The following is a 15952-nucleotide window of genomic DNA, read 5'->3' as shown; positions in this document are numbered from 1 at the left end:
CAGTGTAGTACAGAATTAGATGAGGGCTATAGAGTCTGTTTGACTTCTTTCAATTCTCTCTAGTAGTAATCCCCAAAAAAGTTTTCAATTTAAATAGCTGGGGAAATAAAAGCATTTGCCAGTAATGTCAAAAAACCTACAGCACCTGATGTTCCCATGTGGTCTCCCACCCAAGTACTAACCAGGCCCAACACTGCTTAGTTGCCAAGATCTGACGAGATTGGGCTTATCCAGTGTGGTATGGCTGTAGGTGAAAATCAATCACATTGTTTGCCCTCTTCTACTTCTATATACAAGTAATCTAATGGATACGTTTCCAAACTGTATTGTTGTAGAGAAAAAATCATGTGTTGGTAATGTAAAAAGACCTACAGGACCTAGTATTAGCAGGTGGTCAAAAAAAACTACTGACCAGGCACAACACTGTAAAGCTGCCACAAACAGTTGGAATTGGGCCTAAACAGTGTACTAAAGAATTAGATGAGGGCTATAGAGTATGTTTGACCTCCTCTAATTCTCTCTAGTAGTAATCCCTAAAATAGTTTTCAATTTGAATAGCTGGGGAAATAAAAGCATTTGCCAGTAATGTCAAAAAACCTACAGCACCTGGTGTTCCCATGTGGTCTCCCACCCAAGTACTAACCAGGCCCAACACTGCTTAGCTGCCAAGATCTGATGAGATTGGGCATATGCAGTGTGGAATGGCTGTAGGTGAAAATCAATCACATTGTTTGCCCTCTTCTACTTCTATCTACAAGCAATCTAATGGATACGTTTCCAAACTGTATTGTTGTAGAGAAAAAATCATGTGTTGGTAATGTAAAAAGACCTACAGGACCTAGTATTAGCAGGTGGTCAAAAAAAAACTACTGACCAGGCACAACACTGTAAAACTGCCACAAACAGTTGGAATTGGGCCTAAACAGTGTAGTAAAGAATTAGATGAGGGCTATAGAGTCTGTTTGACCTCTTACAATTCTCTCTAGTAGTAATCCCTAAAAAAGTTTTCAATTTGAATAGCTGGGGAAATAAAAGCATTTGCCACTAATGTCAAAAAACCTACAGCACCTGGTGTTCCCATGTGGTCTCCCACCCAAGTACTAACCAGGCCCAACACTGCTTAGCTGCCAAGATCTGATGAGATTGGGCTTATCCAGTGTGGTATGGCTGTAGGTGAAAATCAATCACATTGTTTGCCCTCTTCTACTTCTATCTACAAGTATTCTAATGGATACGTTTCCAAACTGTATTGTTGTAGAGAAAAAATCATGTGTTGGTAATGTAAAAAGACCTACAGGACCTAGTATTAGCAGATGGTCAAAAAACTACTGACCAGACACAACACTGTTTAGCTGCCACAAACAGTTGGAATTGGGCCTAAACAGTGTAGTACAGAATTAGATGAGGGCTATAGAGTCTGTTTGACTTCTTTCAATTCTCTCTAGTAGTAATCCCCAAAAAAGTTTTCAATTTAAATAGCTGGGGAAATAAAAGCATTTGCCAGTAATGTCAAAAAACCTACAGCACCTGATGTTCCCATGTGGTCTCCCACCCAAGTACTAACCAGGCCCAACACTGCTTAGTTGCCAAGATCTGACGAGATTGGGCTTATCCAGTGTGGTATGGCTGTAGGTGAAAATCAATCACATTGTTTGCCCTCTTCTACTTCTATATACAAGTAATCTAATGGATACGTTTCCAAACTGTATTGTTGTAGAGAAAAAATCATGTGTTGGTAATGTAAAAAGACCTACAGGACCTAGTATTAGCAGGTGGTCAAAAAAAAAAACTACTGACCAGGAACAACACTGTAAAGCTGCCACAAACAGTTGGAATTGGGCCTAAACAGTGTAGTAAAGAATTAGATGAGGGCTATAGAGTATGTTTGACCTCTTCCAATTCTCTCTAGTAGGAATCACTAAAAAAGTTTTCAATTTGAATAGCTGGGGAAATAAAAGCATTTGCCAGTAATGTCAAAAAACCTACAGCACCTGGTGTTCCCATGTGGTCTCCCACCCAAGTACTAACCAGGCCCAACACTGCTTAGCTTCCAAGATCAGACGAGATTGGGCTTATCTAGTGTGGCATGGCTGTAGATAAAAACTGATAACATTGTTTGCCCTTTTCTACGTCTATCTACAAGTAATCTAATGAATACATTTCCAAACTGCATTGTAGAGAAAAAATCATGTGCTGGTAATTTAAAAAGACCTACAGGACCTAGTATTAGCAGATGGTCAAAAAACTACTGACCAGACACAACACTGTTTAGCTGCCACAAACAGTTGGAATTGGGCCTAAACAGTGTAGTAAAGAATTAGATGAGGACTATAGAGTCGGTTTGACCTCTTTCAATTCGCTCTAGTAGTAATCCCAAAAAAAAAATTCAATTTGAATAGCTGGGGAAATAAAAGCATTTGCCAGTAACGTCAAAAAACCTACAGCACCTGGTGTTCCCATGTGGTCTCCCACCCAAGTACTAACCAGGCCCAACACTGCTTAGCTGCCAAGATCTGACGAGATTGGGTTTATCCAGTGGGGTATGGCTGCAGGTGAAAATCAATCACATTGTTTGCCCTCTTCTACTTCTATATACAAGTAATCTAATGGATACGTTTCCAAACTGTATTGTTGTAGATAAAAAATCATGTGTTGGTAATGTAAAAAGACCTACAGGACCTAGTATTAGCAGGTGGTCAAAAAAAAAACTACTGACCAGGAACAACACTGTAAAGCTGCCACAAACAGTTGGAATTGGGCCTAAACAGTGTAGTAAAGAATTAGATGAGGGCTATAGAGTATGTTTGACCTCTTCCAATTCTCTCTAGTAGTAATCACTAAAAAAGTTTTCAATTTGAATAGCTGGGGAAATAAAAGCATTTGCCAGTAATGTCAAAAAACCTACAGCACCTGGTGTTCCCATGTGGTCTCCCACCCAAGTACTAACCAGGCCCAACACTGCTTAACTTCCAAGATCAGACGAGATTGGGCTTATCTAGTGTGGCATGGCTGTAGGTAAAAACTGATAACATTGTTTGCCCTTTTCTACGTCTATCTACAAGTAATCTAATGAATACATTTCCAAACTGCATTGTAGAGAAAAAATCATGTGCTGGTAATTTAAAAAGACCTACAGGACCTAGTATTAGCAGATGGTCAAAAAACTACTGACCAGACACAACACTGTTTAGCTGCCACAAACAGTTGGAATTGGGCCTAAACAGTGTAGTAAAGAATTAGATGAGGACTATAGAGTCGGTTTGACCTCTTTCAATTCGCTCTAGTAGTAATCCCAAAAAAAAAATTCAATTTGAATAGCTGGGGAAATAAAAGCATTTGCCAGTAACGTTAAAAAACCTACAGCACGGCGTGGCCACGGAGAGCAGGGAGTGAGACGTGTGTCGCTGGTCTCTCCCGCTCCATGGAGTAACCAGATATCCTGGCTAAATCCCCCCCCCAGAAACGAGTAACTACCGTGGGCAGGGGAAAAGAAAAGAGACGGTCCCACTACCTGGTGCTGCGGGACGCGTGTAAGCCCGGGCGCTGTGGTGTCGGCAGAAGAGCTCAGGACGGGGGCTGGCAGTGACGGAGCAACCCGGCGTGCATCTCTAGCCGGAAGCGCGAGGTCAGCAGGGCAGCGACGCCGGGTGAGAGCCGGAGAGCCGCTGCAGCGGGAGAGCCGGAGAGGAGAAGCGCTGACCTGGCTGCAGGGAATAAGCGCCCCACAAAAAGGTGGAAGCAGAAGCAGCGGGCAGCGGGGACAAGCCACAGGAGTAGCTGGTGGGGGACAGCACGTGGAGGGGGATAAACTGCTTGGAGCCTGAAAAGGAAGGTTTGGAAGGGGCAGTATTTCTTCACGCCCCCATTATCTTCTAGACACTGGGGCTGCATCAGACTGTGAGTAAGACTATTTACAGACTTCTTTTTGTTAACATCTGCATGTATATTGGACTCGGTTTAAAACTACATGAACAGCAGCAAGTGTCTATAAGAAACGTTACCACACAATAGGAGTCCCCTAATCACTCCCACCCCCGCTGCACAGACTGTGAAGCAAAAACGTGAGGAAGGCTGATTACATAAAAAACACTGCTGAAAACTACAGGAATAGCAATATTGCTAATAAAAGTGTGTTCCTATACAACAGGCGCTCTCCAGTTGTTTACACCCTCACTGTAAAATAATTAAACAAAAAAAAAATAACTTCACTGAAAAGTGTTAATATGGGGAAGACTGAAAAAGCAGCCGCAGCCAATAAGCTTGCGAAATTCGCTAGACAACCCGTCACCCCAACACCCCCCACCAGAGCAGAGACCTCTCCTCCAGTCACCCCCCCTCAGCTAGAGCCAAGTGACTCCTCCATCCAAAAAGTATTGGATGCCTTGGCGGCAAGTGAGGGCCGATTAGCCAACAAAATTGAAAAGGTCCAGGAGGACCTGGATGTGATCCGGCAATCGGTTCAAAGGGTTAAAGAACGAGTCAAGGAAGTAGAGAACCGTACCTCACTATTAGAGGATACGGTGACTCCCCTGGCAGAAAAAATGGAGAACATGGCCACTCAAATAAAATTAATCAATACCAAATTGACAGATATGGAGGGGCGTTGCCGGAGAAGCAATTTAAGATTTGTGGGACTGCCTGAGAAAGTAGAGGGAGCAAATCCAGAGCAGTTCCTGGAAAATTGGTTAGTCAAAGAGTATGGTCAAGAGGCCTTCACCAGATATTTTTCGGTTGAGAGAGCCCACCGTGTCCCTATGAGGGCACCACCCCCGGGAGCACCGGCCCGCACCTTTATTGCAAAAATGCTTCACCATTCAGACCGGGACACAATCTTGAAGTTAACAAGAGTTAAAGGGCCGCTGATGTGGGAAAATAAGAGGATCTCAGTGTTTCCAGACTACGCAGTGGGCGTACAACGGGAAAGAGCACAATACTACGAGGTTAAGAAACGCCTTAGAGAGCGGGAAATCCAGTATGCGGTGCTCTTCCCAGCCAAGCTTCGGGTGATCCACGAGGGCAACACTAAATTTTTCCTGACACCGAAAGAAGCAGCGACCTGGTTGGACTTAAAATTCCCAGGCAAATGTGCAACAGACTCCAGTTAAATTGGCTAGATAACATACGTATAAGAGATATCACTGTTGCAAGTTGGAATGGTCTATAGCACGGGCATATGACACCAAAGAAAGACATGGGCATATGACACCAAAGTCGAGACTTCCCCTTTTTCATCTCCTTTTTCCACCCCTCCCCTCCCCGATAAAAGCAGACGGGATATACCCCCTCCCCCCTTAATCCCTATTTCCCTTGTTTTTTTTTTTTTTTTTTTTTTTCTCTTTATATTATTACTTATGTTATGAAATGTTATGTATGAACGACATAATAGCAGCCTGCAAAAGACTAGCCGTTTGTAGGCATTACATTTATTAGAGTGGGAGGCGGGAGGAAGAGGGTAAATAGACCATGAGGTGGTATGGGGTGGAGGTATTTAAAGGTATGAAGTTTTGGGGAGCGGGAGAGAGCTCCTAGCTCGCGGCCATTATATCAATTGCCTCAAGCGATGTATATGTGTTTGTTAGTTAAGGGTATTAGACAAGGGGAGGGAGGGCAGGTAGTGAGGCATGTCAAAAGTAAAAGAGAGGGAGGGCATGCAGGGTGGGGGGGTGGAGGGAGTGGGCATGGGAAGGGAATTAGGTTAACAAAATCAAAACTCAGTACACGATCTACTCTTGAATGTTCCATCATGTGGGAAAGGTACAGCCCCGGGGAGAGCTTTGACTCATGGTAACGGCGAAATATAGCCTCCTCACATGGAATGTGAGGGGGATCAATGATAAAATTAAAAGAGCATTGGTTCTGCGCCAGGTCAAACGATATGCGGCAGACATTATATGTCTGCAAGAGACGCACCTGGTCGGAAATAAACTCTTGTCTCTTAAAAAAAATTGGGTGGGCTGGGCATACCATGCCCCCTTTACAAGTGCTTCTAGAGGAGTTTCAATATTAATACGTAGGGGTATCCCGTTTTCATTGATTGTTAGTCAAGTTGATCCAGGAGGGAGGTACATCTTTATTAAATGTAGGTTGGGCCCATTAGAAGTCTTAATTATGTCAGTGTACATACCACCACCCTTTAACTATGAGGTTCTGAAAAAAGCGGCTGAATTTATGGCATTATCCCCTTGTACCCCAGTTCTGATACTAGGAGACTTCAATAATACACTTGACCCAGTCCTAGATAGGAAAAGTATCATAAATAGAAGCAGTAATGCCCAGGGGAACGGGTTTTCAAATCTGGTCAAAGAGATGGGGTTAGTGGATGCTTGGAGAATAAGACATCCGGCGGAGCAGAAATTCTCCTGTTTCTCCAGCACACACTCCTCGTTCTCAAGAATTGATATGGCATTGGCATCAGGAGACTGGGTACCCCGGATTCAGAGTGTGAAATACCTCACAAGGGGCATATCTGACCACTCCCCATTGGAAGTTAGTGTGGACCTGGGGGAGGAAAGGGGTTTCCCCTTATGGAGATTAAATGCCTATTGGTTGACACACTTTAAGGTGGGGGACAACTCAGAACCTCAATGGCAGGAGTTTTTCGAAATTAACCAAGGGTCGGCACCAGTAGAAATTATCTGGGATACCTTTAAGGCAAACCTCAGAGGGCTGCTCATAAAGGACATAGCTAGGTTAAAAGCCAACCATAAAAAAAAAGAACAACAACTAGAGCAAACCTGTTGTACCCTGGAACAACAATACCTACAGGGGAAAACACAAACCGATAAGGAAGCGTGGGTAAAGGCTCAAGATGAATGGCGTAAGTGCCTTACAGATAAGATAATGTATAGAGAATTATTTGCTGGGCATACCAGATATGCAGAAGGGGACAGGCCTGGGAGTTTTTTAGCTGGACTGGCAAAAGCAGATCGCTCTTCCAATACGGTCACAGAAATCAGGGTGGAGGGAGGTGGAACAATTAGACAGACCCCCGAAATAGCCGAAAAATTTAGGCAATATTATAAAAAACTCTATACATCCCAACAGTGCCACCCTACCGAGAACACCTGCGCATACCTCAGGGAAATAGAACATCCTACTTTGTCAACTGAATCCAGGAACATGCTTGATAGCCCTATTACATTAACAGAAATAGAATCAGCAATAATGGACATTCCGGGAGGCAAAGCCCCTGGAATGGACGGTATTCCTCAAGAGCTGTACAAGAGGCACAGGAGTTTTTTTTCACAGAAATTCCTGGACCTCTATACGGATCTATACGCTGGAAAGAGTATACCCGCCTCCATGAGAGAAGCTCTAATCATTGTATTACCCAAAAAGGATAAAGATCCTGGGCTGGTCGAATCTTACCGACCAATCTCGTTACTAACAAATGATTTAAAGATTTTGGCCAAGATATTGGCAAAAAGACTTAATCAGATTATAAGCGAAATAATTCATCCGGACCAAACCGGCTTTATGCCGGGGAGATCAACTACGACTAATCTGAGAAGGTTGTATTGCCATCTTCAGACCCCACAAAATAACAGGGTAGATCCAGCAGTCATTTCCTTGGATGCAGCCAAGGCTTTCGACAGCATAGAGTGGGGTTACCTGTGGGAAGTCTTGGAATGGGTAGGAATAGGCCCGATATTTATTAATTGGATCAAGATGTTGTACGCGGCCCCGGTAGCAAGGGTCTCTGTCAATGGCTACATCTCCCCCAGTTTTGGGGTAGGGAGGGGCACAAGACAGGGATGTCCTTTGTCGCCGGGGCTGTTTGCAATAGCCATAGAACCCTTGGCCTGCTTGATTAGGGATAGCCCAGTAATTCAGGGTTTAAAAATAGGAGTAAGGGAAGACCGTATTGCATTGTATGCGGATGACATATTGTTATTTATTGACAATTACAATGCAGTGCCAGAAACCCTGGAGATTATAAACAATTTTGGAGGGCATTCGGGCCTTAAGATAAACTGGGCTAAATCATGTATAATGCCCCTAATAGACACCCCGCCCACAGGGCGTATAATAAACAGCCCCTTAAAATGGGTAGATGAGTTCCAATATTTAGGAATTCAGGTCTCAAGGGAGATAAACAGGTTTGAGTTGCTCAACTTAACATCTCAAATTGAATATGTGAAATCTAAGATAGGACCATGGGGTAAATTACCCCTGACGTTGACAGGACGGGTCAACCTAGTAAAAATGGTCATTCAACCAAAAATAGTATACATACTCAGGCACTCGCCAGTTTATCTCCCACGTAGGATCTTCCAGCTAATAGATGGTCTAATATCATCCCTGCTGTGGGGTAATAAGAGAGCCCGACTCAGAAGGGACACCCTCACGAAGCGTAAAGGGGAAGGTGGATTGGCTCTACCAGACCTCTGGATATATTATCTCTCAACCCATTTGGCCCATATAAAAAACTGGGTACAGAAAGGGGGGGAGTATGATCTAATACACGAACTAGTGGGTATAATATCTCCAGGCCACACCCCTCTGCAACTGCTCTTAAGTGGAAACCTGAAGCAGAAATGGCCACCAATAATCAGACAAGGAATTATGGTATGGAGACAGGTGGAAGGGCTATTGAATAGCCAAGGTCTGGACCCTGAAACACCATTGCAGAACTCCAATCCCCTGAAAGAGTTAAAAGAATTACAAATGAGGGAATCATGGGGAGAAAAAGGTATAAGAGAAATAGGACAACTATATAACGATACCGGGCTCCGTTCATTTCAGTCACTAAAAATAGAATTCATACTACCTAATAAATACTTGTTTAGGTATATTCAACTACGACACGGCCTAGAGAAACAGTTTAAAGGTGGGAAACCAGACCTACAGGACTCAAAGACAAAAAAAATAATAAAAAAGATCCCTATGAGGCATGAAATATCTTTTTGCTATAAAGCCTTAATGCAAAGTAAACAGCAGGATAATTTAACAAATATAAAAGTAAAATGGGAAAGGGACCTAGGCACTATATCAGAAGAAGGGTGGAACAAAGCCCTGGCAAATGTAAGATTAGCCACTAACCAAGTAAAGTTCCAACAGGTCCAATTGTATCTGTTACACAGGACATATATGACACCAGAGCGTATGAAAAAGTTCGGAGGTAGAGCGGACGCAAGTTGTCCCAAGTGCCGGGACCCTGACGGAACGTTCTGGCACCTGATATGGACATGTCCAGGGGTAACAGGATTTTGGACAGGGGTCATAGACACAATGGTAAGAAAGGGCATTTCCGTAAGTAGCTGTACACCTAAGGCATGTATTTTGGCAATATTAGAAGACGGGATGACGGACAAATATGAGAGTCAGTTCTTTATCAACATATGCACCCTGGCTAAAGTTTGCATCGCCAGAAAATGGATGGCAAAAGAGGGTCCGGAGGTGGCCATGTGGCGGGCATTAGTAGAGGAAACCATCCCCCATGAAAGATATGTATATGTTACCAGGGGAACAGAGAATAAATTTCACTTAATATGGAATAAATGGGGCACTTAGCCCAAGGAAAGAGTAAGGAACGGAGATAGATAAAAATGATTTAAGTAGATTGAAATGTGGGTTGTTAACCTAAGGGGGGCGGGGTGGGAGGGACGGAAGGAGGGAGGGGGGAGTATAAGGGAAGTAAATTAACAGGTGGAACTGTGCAATTGTTATGAGATAAAGTCACGTCAGGTCCGACGCTGCATCAAGATCCCCGCACGTATTAAAATAGATAGGGGTAAGGGTGGTAGAAACAGTTAACCCATAAACACTTATAAGAAATTATATATATACTTTTTTTTTTCTTTTTTTTTTTTTCTCCTGGACACTTAATTTTGAACTTTGACACTTAATGGAGAGGAAAACTGGAAAGTAAGCGGAGAATCTCCCATACATTATTATATAAGCGAGAAACGATATACACACACACAGAAAGTAGACACTATAAATCACGAGAGGAGATTCGGGGGAACACGGGAAGCATAATAATAAATCAGCACTAATTTTAGCACTGGCTCTTAATCTTGATATTAAATATAGAATAAGAAAATATAAAAAGGCGGACGGGAGATGGTGCTGCAGCGCCGAACTACGGAAAATAAAAGGGAAAGAACAGATGTGATATATATACGCACAAAACACAGCACTGTCAAAAAGCATTTTTAATGTATGATGTTAAAAGGAACTATATATAAATATTTGTATAAATAAAAATTGAATTTAAAAAAAAAAAAAAAAACCTACAGCACCTGGTGTTCCCATGTGGTCTCCCACCCAAGTACTAACCAGGCCCAACACTGCTTAGCTGCCAAGATCTGACGAGATTGGGTTTATCCAGTGGGGTATGGCTGCAGGTGAAAATCAATCACATTGTTTGCCCTCTTCTACTTCTATCTACAAGTAATTTAATGGATACGTTTCCAAACTGTATTGTTGTAGAGAAAAAATCATGTGTTGGTAATGTAAAAAGACCTACAGGACCTAGTATTAGCAGGTGGTCAAAAAAAACTACTGAACAGGCACAACACTGTAAAGCTGCCACAAACAGTTGGAATTGGGCCTAAACAGTGTAGTAAAGAATTAGATGAGGGCTATAGAGTCTGTTTGACTTCTTTCAATTCTCTCTAGTAGTAATCCCCAAAAAAGTTTTCAAGTTAAATAGCTGGGGAAATAAAAGCATTTGCCAGTAATGTCAAAAAACCTACAGCACCTGGTGTTCCCATGTGGTCTCCCACCCAAGTACTAACCAGGCCCAACACTGCTTAGCTGCCAAGATCTGACGAGATTTCACTTATCCAGTGTGGTATGGCTGTAGGTTAAAAGCAATCACATTGTTTGCCCTCTTCTACTTCTATCTACAAGTAATCTAATGGATACGTTTCCAAACTGTATTGTTGTAGAGAAAAAATCATGTGTTGGTAATGTAAAAAGACCTACAGGACCTAGTATTAGCTGGTGGTAAAAAAAAAAACTACTGACCAGGCACAACACTGTTTAGCTGCCACAAACAGTTGGAATTGGGCCTAAACAGTGTATTAAAGAATTAGATGAGGGCTATAGAGTATGTTTGACCTCTTCCAATTCTCTCTAGTAGTAATCCCTAAAAAAGTTTTCAGTTTGAATAGCTGGGAAAATAAAAGCATTTGCCAGTAACGTCAAAAAACCTACAGCACCAGGTGTTCCCATGTGGTCTCCCACCCAAGTACTAACCAGGCCAAACACTGCTTAGCTTCCAAGATCAGACGAGATTGGGCTTATCCAGTTTGGTATGGCTGTAGGTGAAAATCAATCACATTGTTTGCCCTCTTCTATTCTATCTACAAGTAATCTAATGAATACGTTTCCAAACTGCATTGTTGTAGAGAAAAAATCATGTGCTGGTAATTTAAAAAGACCTACAGGACCTAGTATTAGCAGATGGTCAAAAAACTACTTACCAGACACAACACTGTTTAGCTGCCACAAACAGTTGGAATTGGGCCTAAACAGTGTAGTAAAGAATTAGATGGGGACTATAGAGTATGTTTGACCTCTTTCAATTCGCTCTAGTAGTAATCCCAAAAAATTATTTCAATTTGAATAGCTGGGGAAATAAAAGCATTTGCCAGTAATGTCAAAAAACCTACAGCACCTGGTGTTCCCATGTGGTCTCCCACCCAAGTACTAACCAGGCCCAACACTGCTTAGCTGCCAAGATCTGACGAGATTGGGCTTATCCAGTGTGGTATGGCTGTAGGAGAAATTCAATCACATTGTTTGCCCTCTTCTACTTCTATCTACAAGAAATCTAATGGATACGTTTCCAGACTGTATTGTTGTAGAGAAAAAAATCATGTGTTGGTAAAGTAAAAAGACCTACAGGACCTAGTATTAGCTGGTGGTAAAAAAAAAACTACTGACCAGGCACAACAATGTTTAGCTGCCACAAACAGTTGGAATTGGGCCTAAACAGTGTAGTAAAGAATTAGATGAGGGCTATAGAGTATGTTTGACCTCTTCCAATTCTCTCTAGTAGTAATCCCCAAAAAAGTTTTTAATTTGAATAGCTGGGGAAATAAAAGCATTTGCCAGTAATGTCAAAAAACCTACAGCACCTGGTGTTCCCATGTGGTCTCCCACCCAAGTACTAACCAGACCCAACACTGCTTAGCTGCCAAGATCAGCCGAGATTGGGCTTATCCAGTGTGGTATGGCTGTAGGTGAAGATCAATCACATTGTTTGCCCTCTTCTTCTTCTCTCTACAAGTAATCGAATGGATACGTTTCCAAACTGTATTGTTGTAGAGAAAAAATCATGTGTTGGTAATGTTATAAGACCTACAGGACCTAGTATTAGCAGGTGGTCAAAAAAAACTACTGACCAGGCACAACACTATAAAGCTGCCACAAACAGTTGGAATTGGGCCTAAACAGTGTAGTAAAGAATTAGATGATGGGTATAGAGTATGTTTGACCTCTTCAATTCTCTCTAGTAGTAATCCCTAAAAAAGTTTTCAATTTGAATAGCTGGGGAAATAAAAGCATTTGCCAGTAATGTCAAAAAACCTACAGCACCTGGTGTTTCCATGTGGTCTCCCACCCAAGTACTAACCAGGCCCAACACTGCTTAGCTACCAAGATCAGACGAGATTGGGCTTATCCAGTGTGGTATGGCTGTAGGTGAAAATCAATCACATTGTTTGCCCTCTTCTACTTCTATCTACAAGTAATCTAATGAATACATTTCCAAACTGCATTGTTGTAGAGAAAAAAATCATGTGCTGGTAATTTAAAAAGACCTACAGCACCTAGTATTTGCAGATAATCAAACAACTACTGACCAGACACAACACTGTTTAGCTGCCACAAACAGTTGGAATTGGGCCTAAACAGTGTCGTAAAGAATTAGATGAGGGCTATAGAGTATGTTTGACCTCTTCCAGTTCTCTCTAGTAGTAATCCTAAAAAAGTTTTCAATTTGAATAGCTGGGGAAATAAAAGCATTTGCCAGTAATGTCAAAATACCTACAGCACCTGGTATTCCTATGTGGTCTCCCACCCAAGTACTAAGCAGGCCCAACACTGCTTAGCTTCCAAGATCAGGCTTATCCAGAGTGGTATGGCTGTAGGTGAAATCCGATAACATTGTTTTCCCTCTTCTACTTCTATCTATAAGTAATCTAATGGATACGTTTCCAAACTGTATTGTTGTAGAGAAAAAATCATGTGTTGGTAATGTAAAAAGACCTACAGGACCTAGTATTAGCAGGTGGTCAAAAAAAACTACTGACCAGGCAGAACACTGTAAAGCTGCCACAAACAGTTGGAATTGGGCCTAAACAGTGTAGTAAAGAATTAGATGAGGGCTATAGAGTCTGTTTGACCTCTAACAATTCTCTCTAGTAGTAATCCCTAAAGAAGTTTTCAATTTGAATAGCTAGGGAAATAAAAGCATTTGCCAGTAATGTCAAAAAACCTACAGCACCTGGTGTTCCCATGTGGTCTCCCACCCAAGTACTAACCAGGCCCAACACTGCTTAGCTTCCAAGATCAGACAAGATTGGGCTTATCCAGTGTGGTATGGCTGTAGGTGAAATCCGATAACATTGTTTGCTCTTTTCTACTTCTATCTACAAGTAATCTAATGAATACGTTTCCAAACTGCATTGTTGTAGAGAAAAAAATCATGTGCTGGTAATTTAAAAAGACCTACAGGACCTAGTATTAGCAGATAGTCAAAAAACGACTGACCAGACACAACACTGTTTTGCTGCCACAAACAGTTGGAATTGGGCATAAACAGTTTAGTACAGAATTAGATGAGGGCTATAGAGTCTGTTTGACCTCTTTCAATTCTCTCTAGTAGTAATCCCCAAAAAAGTTTTCAATTTAAATAGCTGGGGAAATAAAAGCATTTGCCAGTTATGTCAAAAAACCTACAGCACCTGGTGTTCCCATGCGGTCTCCCACCCAAGTACTAACCAGGCCCAACACTGCTTAGCTGCCAAGATCTGACGAGATTGGGCTTATCCAGTGTGGTATGGCTGTAGGTGAAAATCAATCACATTGTTTGCCCTCTTCTACTTCTATCTACAAGTAATCTAATGAATACATTTCCAAACTGTATTGTTGTTGAGAAAAAATCATGTGTTGGTAATGTCAAAAAACCTACAGCACCTGGTGTTTCCATGTGGTCTCCCACCCAAGTACTAACCAGGCCCAACACTGCTTAGCTGTCAAGATCTGACGAGATTGGGCTTATCCAGTGTGGTATGGCTGTAGGTGAAATCAAGCACATTGTTTGCCCTCTTCTACTTCTATCTAAAAGTAATCTAATGGATACGTTTCCAACCTGTATTGTTGTAGAGAAAAAATCATGTGTTGGTAATGTAAAAAGACCTACAGGACCTAGTATTAGCAGGTGGTCAAAAAAAACTACTGACCAGGCACAACACTGTAAAGCTGCCACAAACAGTTGGAATTAGGCCTAAACAGTGTAGTAAAGAATTAGATGAGGGCTATAGAGTATGTTTGACCTCTTCCAATTCTCTCTAGTAGTAATCCCTAAAAAAGTTTTCAATTTGAATAGCTGGGGAAATAAAAGCATTTGCCAGTAACGTCAAAAAACCTACAGCACCTGGTGTTCCCATGTGGTCTCCCACCCAAGTACTAACCAGGCCCAACACTGCTTAGCTGCCAAGATCTGGCGAGATTGGGTTTATCCAGTGTGGTATGGCTGTAGGTGAAAATCAATCGCATTGTTTGCCCTCTTCTACTTCTATCTACAAGTTATTTAATGGATACGTTTCCAAACTGTATTGTTGTAGAGAAAAAATCATGTGTTGGTAATGTAAAAAGACCTACAGGACCTAGTATTAGCAGGTGGTCAAAAAAAACTACTAACCAGGCACAACACTGTAAAGCTGCCACAAACAGTTGGAATTGGGCCTAAACAGTGTAGTAAAGAATTAGATGAGGGCTATAGAGTATGTTTGACCTCTTCCAATTCTCTCTAGTAGTAATCCTAAAAAAGTTTTCAATTTGAATAGCTGGGGAAATAAAAGCATTTGCCAGTAATGTCAAAAAACCTACAGCACCTGCTGTTCCTATGTGGTCTCCCATCCAAGTACTAACCAGGCCCAACACTGCTTAGCTTCCAAGATCAGACGAGATTGGGCTTATCCAGAGTTGTATAGCTGTAGGTGAAAATCAATCACATTGTTTGCCCTCTTCTACTTCTATCTACAAGTAATTTAATGGATACGTTTCCACACTGTATTGTTGTAGAGAAAAAATCATGTGCTGGTAATTTAAAAAGACCTACAGGACCTAGTATTAGCAGATGGTCAAAAAACTACTGACCAGACACAACACTGTTTAGCTGCCACAAACAGTTGGAATTGGGCCTAAACAGTGTAGTAAAGAATTAAAAGAGGGCTATAGAGTCTGTTTGACCTCTTTCAATTCTCTCTAGTAGTAATCCCAAAAAAAGTTTTCAATTTGAATAGCTGGGGAAATAAAAGCATTTGCCAGTAATATCAAAAAACCTACAGCACCTGGTGTTCCCATGTGGTCTCCCACCCAAGTACTAACCAGGCCCAACACTGCTTAGCTGCCAAAATCTGACGAGATTGGGTTTATCCAGTGGGGTATGGCTGTAGGTGAAAATCAATCACATTGTTTGCCCTCTTCTACTTCTATCTACTAGTAATTTAATGGATACGTTTCCAAACTGTATTGTTGTAGAGAAAAAATCATGTGTTGGTAATGTAAAAAGACCTACAGGATCTAGTATTAGCAGGTGGTCAAAAAAAACTACTGAACAGGCACAACACTGTAAAGCTGCCACAAACAGTTGGAATTGGGCCTAAACAGTGTTGTAAAGAATTAGATGAGGGCTATAGAGTATGTTTTACCTCTTACAATTCTCTCTAGTAGTAATCCTAAAAAAGTTTTCAATTTGAATAGCTGGGGAAAT

At 41.8% G+C, this 15952-nt stretch overlaps 17 non-coding genes and 3 pseudogenes across 17 annotated transcripts; all 20 read right to left on the bottom strand.

The window, feature by feature from the left end:
• Window positions 1-133: 133 nt before the first annotated feature.
• On the bottom strand, window positions 134-252 carry LOC146076564 (5S ribosomal RNA). The gene has a single exon (XR_014473964.1). It is a non-coding gene; the product is annotated as a 5S ribosomal RNA (ribosomal RNA).
• A 342-nt stretch (window positions 253-594) lies between these two features.
• On the bottom strand, window positions 595-713 carry LOC146076166 (5S ribosomal RNA). Its single transcript, XR_014473697.1, has one exon. It is a non-coding gene; the product is annotated as a 5S ribosomal RNA (ribosomal RNA).
• Window positions 714-1056: 343 nt separating this feature from the next.
• On the bottom strand, window positions 1057-1175 carry LOC146077004 (5S ribosomal RNA). The gene has a single exon (XR_014474385.1). It is a non-coding gene; the product is annotated as a 5S ribosomal RNA (ribosomal RNA).
• Window positions 1176-1515: 340 nt separating this feature from the next.
• On the bottom strand, window positions 1516-1634 carry LOC146076553 (5S ribosomal RNA). The gene has a single exon (XR_014473953.1). It is a non-coding gene; the product is annotated as a 5S ribosomal RNA (ribosomal RNA).
• Window positions 1635-1979: 345 nt separating this feature from the next.
• On the bottom strand, window positions 1980-2098 carry LOC146076999 (5S ribosomal RNA). The gene has a single exon (XR_014474381.1). It is a non-coding gene; the product is annotated as a 5S ribosomal RNA (ribosomal RNA).
• A 337-nt stretch (window positions 2099-2435) lies between these two features.
• Window positions 2436-2554, bottom strand: LOC146076284 (5S ribosomal RNA). The gene has a single exon (XR_014473734.1). It is a non-coding gene; the product is annotated as a 5S ribosomal RNA (ribosomal RNA).
• Window positions 2555-2898: 344 nt separating this feature from the next.
• Window positions 2899-3017, bottom strand: LOC146076799 (5S ribosomal RNA). Its single transcript, XR_014474197.1, has one exon. It is a non-coding gene; the product is annotated as a 5S ribosomal RNA (ribosomal RNA).
• A 7215-nt stretch (window positions 3018-10232) lies between these two features.
• LOC146076272 (5S ribosomal RNA) lies at window positions 10233-10351 on the bottom strand. The gene has a single exon (XR_014473733.1). It is a non-coding gene; the product is annotated as a 5S ribosomal RNA (ribosomal RNA).
• Window positions 10352-10693: 342 nt separating this feature from the next.
• Window positions 10694-10812, bottom strand: LOC146077127 (5S ribosomal RNA; annotated as a pseudogene).
• A 344-nt stretch (window positions 10813-11156) lies between these two features.
• On the bottom strand, window positions 11157-11275 carry LOC146077065 (5S ribosomal RNA). The gene has a single exon (XR_014474443.1). It is a non-coding gene; the product is annotated as a 5S ribosomal RNA (ribosomal RNA).
• Window positions 11276-11614: 339 nt separating this feature from the next.
• Window positions 11615-11733, bottom strand: LOC146076431 (5S ribosomal RNA). Its single transcript, XR_014473831.1, has one exon. It is a non-coding gene; the product is annotated as a 5S ribosomal RNA (ribosomal RNA).
• A 344-nt stretch (window positions 11734-12077) lies between these two features.
• On the bottom strand, window positions 12078-12196 carry LOC146077049 (5S ribosomal RNA). Its single transcript, XR_014474428.1, has one exon. It is a non-coding gene; the product is annotated as a 5S ribosomal RNA (ribosomal RNA).
• A 341-nt stretch (window positions 12197-12537) lies between these two features.
• On the bottom strand, window positions 12538-12656 carry LOC146076926 (5S ribosomal RNA). Its single transcript, XR_014474311.1, has one exon. It is a non-coding gene; the product is annotated as a 5S ribosomal RNA (ribosomal RNA).
• A 340-nt stretch (window positions 12657-12996) lies between these two features.
• LOC146076118 (5S ribosomal RNA) lies at window positions 12997-13105 on the bottom strand (annotated as a pseudogene).
• Window positions 13106-13447: 342 nt separating this feature from the next.
• LOC146076586 (5S ribosomal RNA) lies at window positions 13448-13566 on the bottom strand. Its single transcript, XR_014473986.1, has one exon. It is a non-coding gene; the product is annotated as a 5S ribosomal RNA (ribosomal RNA).
• A 341-nt stretch (window positions 13567-13907) lies between these two features.
• Window positions 13908-14026, bottom strand: LOC146077295 (5S ribosomal RNA). The gene has a single exon (XR_014474491.1). It is a non-coding gene; the product is annotated as a 5S ribosomal RNA (ribosomal RNA).
• A 113-nt stretch (window positions 14027-14139) lies between these two features.
• On the bottom strand, window positions 14140-14258 carry LOC146077021 (5S ribosomal RNA). The gene has a single exon (XR_014474401.1). It is a non-coding gene; the product is annotated as a 5S ribosomal RNA (ribosomal RNA).
• A 341-nt stretch (window positions 14259-14599) lies between these two features.
• On the bottom strand, window positions 14600-14718 carry LOC146076363 (5S ribosomal RNA). Its single transcript, XR_014473764.1, has one exon. It is a non-coding gene; the product is annotated as a 5S ribosomal RNA (ribosomal RNA).
• A 341-nt stretch (window positions 14719-15059) lies between these two features.
• Window positions 15060-15178, bottom strand: LOC146077167 (5S ribosomal RNA; annotated as a pseudogene).
• A 340-nt stretch (window positions 15179-15518) lies between these two features.
• LOC146076881 (5S ribosomal RNA) lies at window positions 15519-15637 on the bottom strand. The gene has a single exon (XR_014474271.1). It is a non-coding gene; the product is annotated as a 5S ribosomal RNA (ribosomal RNA).
• Window positions 15638-15952: the final 315 nt, after the last annotated feature.

Source organism: Crinia signifera, chromosome 4 (genome assembly GCF_055691185.1).
Source record: "Crinia signifera chromosome 4, ASM5569118v1, whole genome shotgun sequence".
Taxonomy (NCBI): Eukaryota; Metazoa; Chordata; class Amphibia; order Anura; family Myobatrachidae; genus Crinia; species Crinia signifera.
This window is presented reverse-complemented; position numbering and strand designations above follow the sequence as displayed.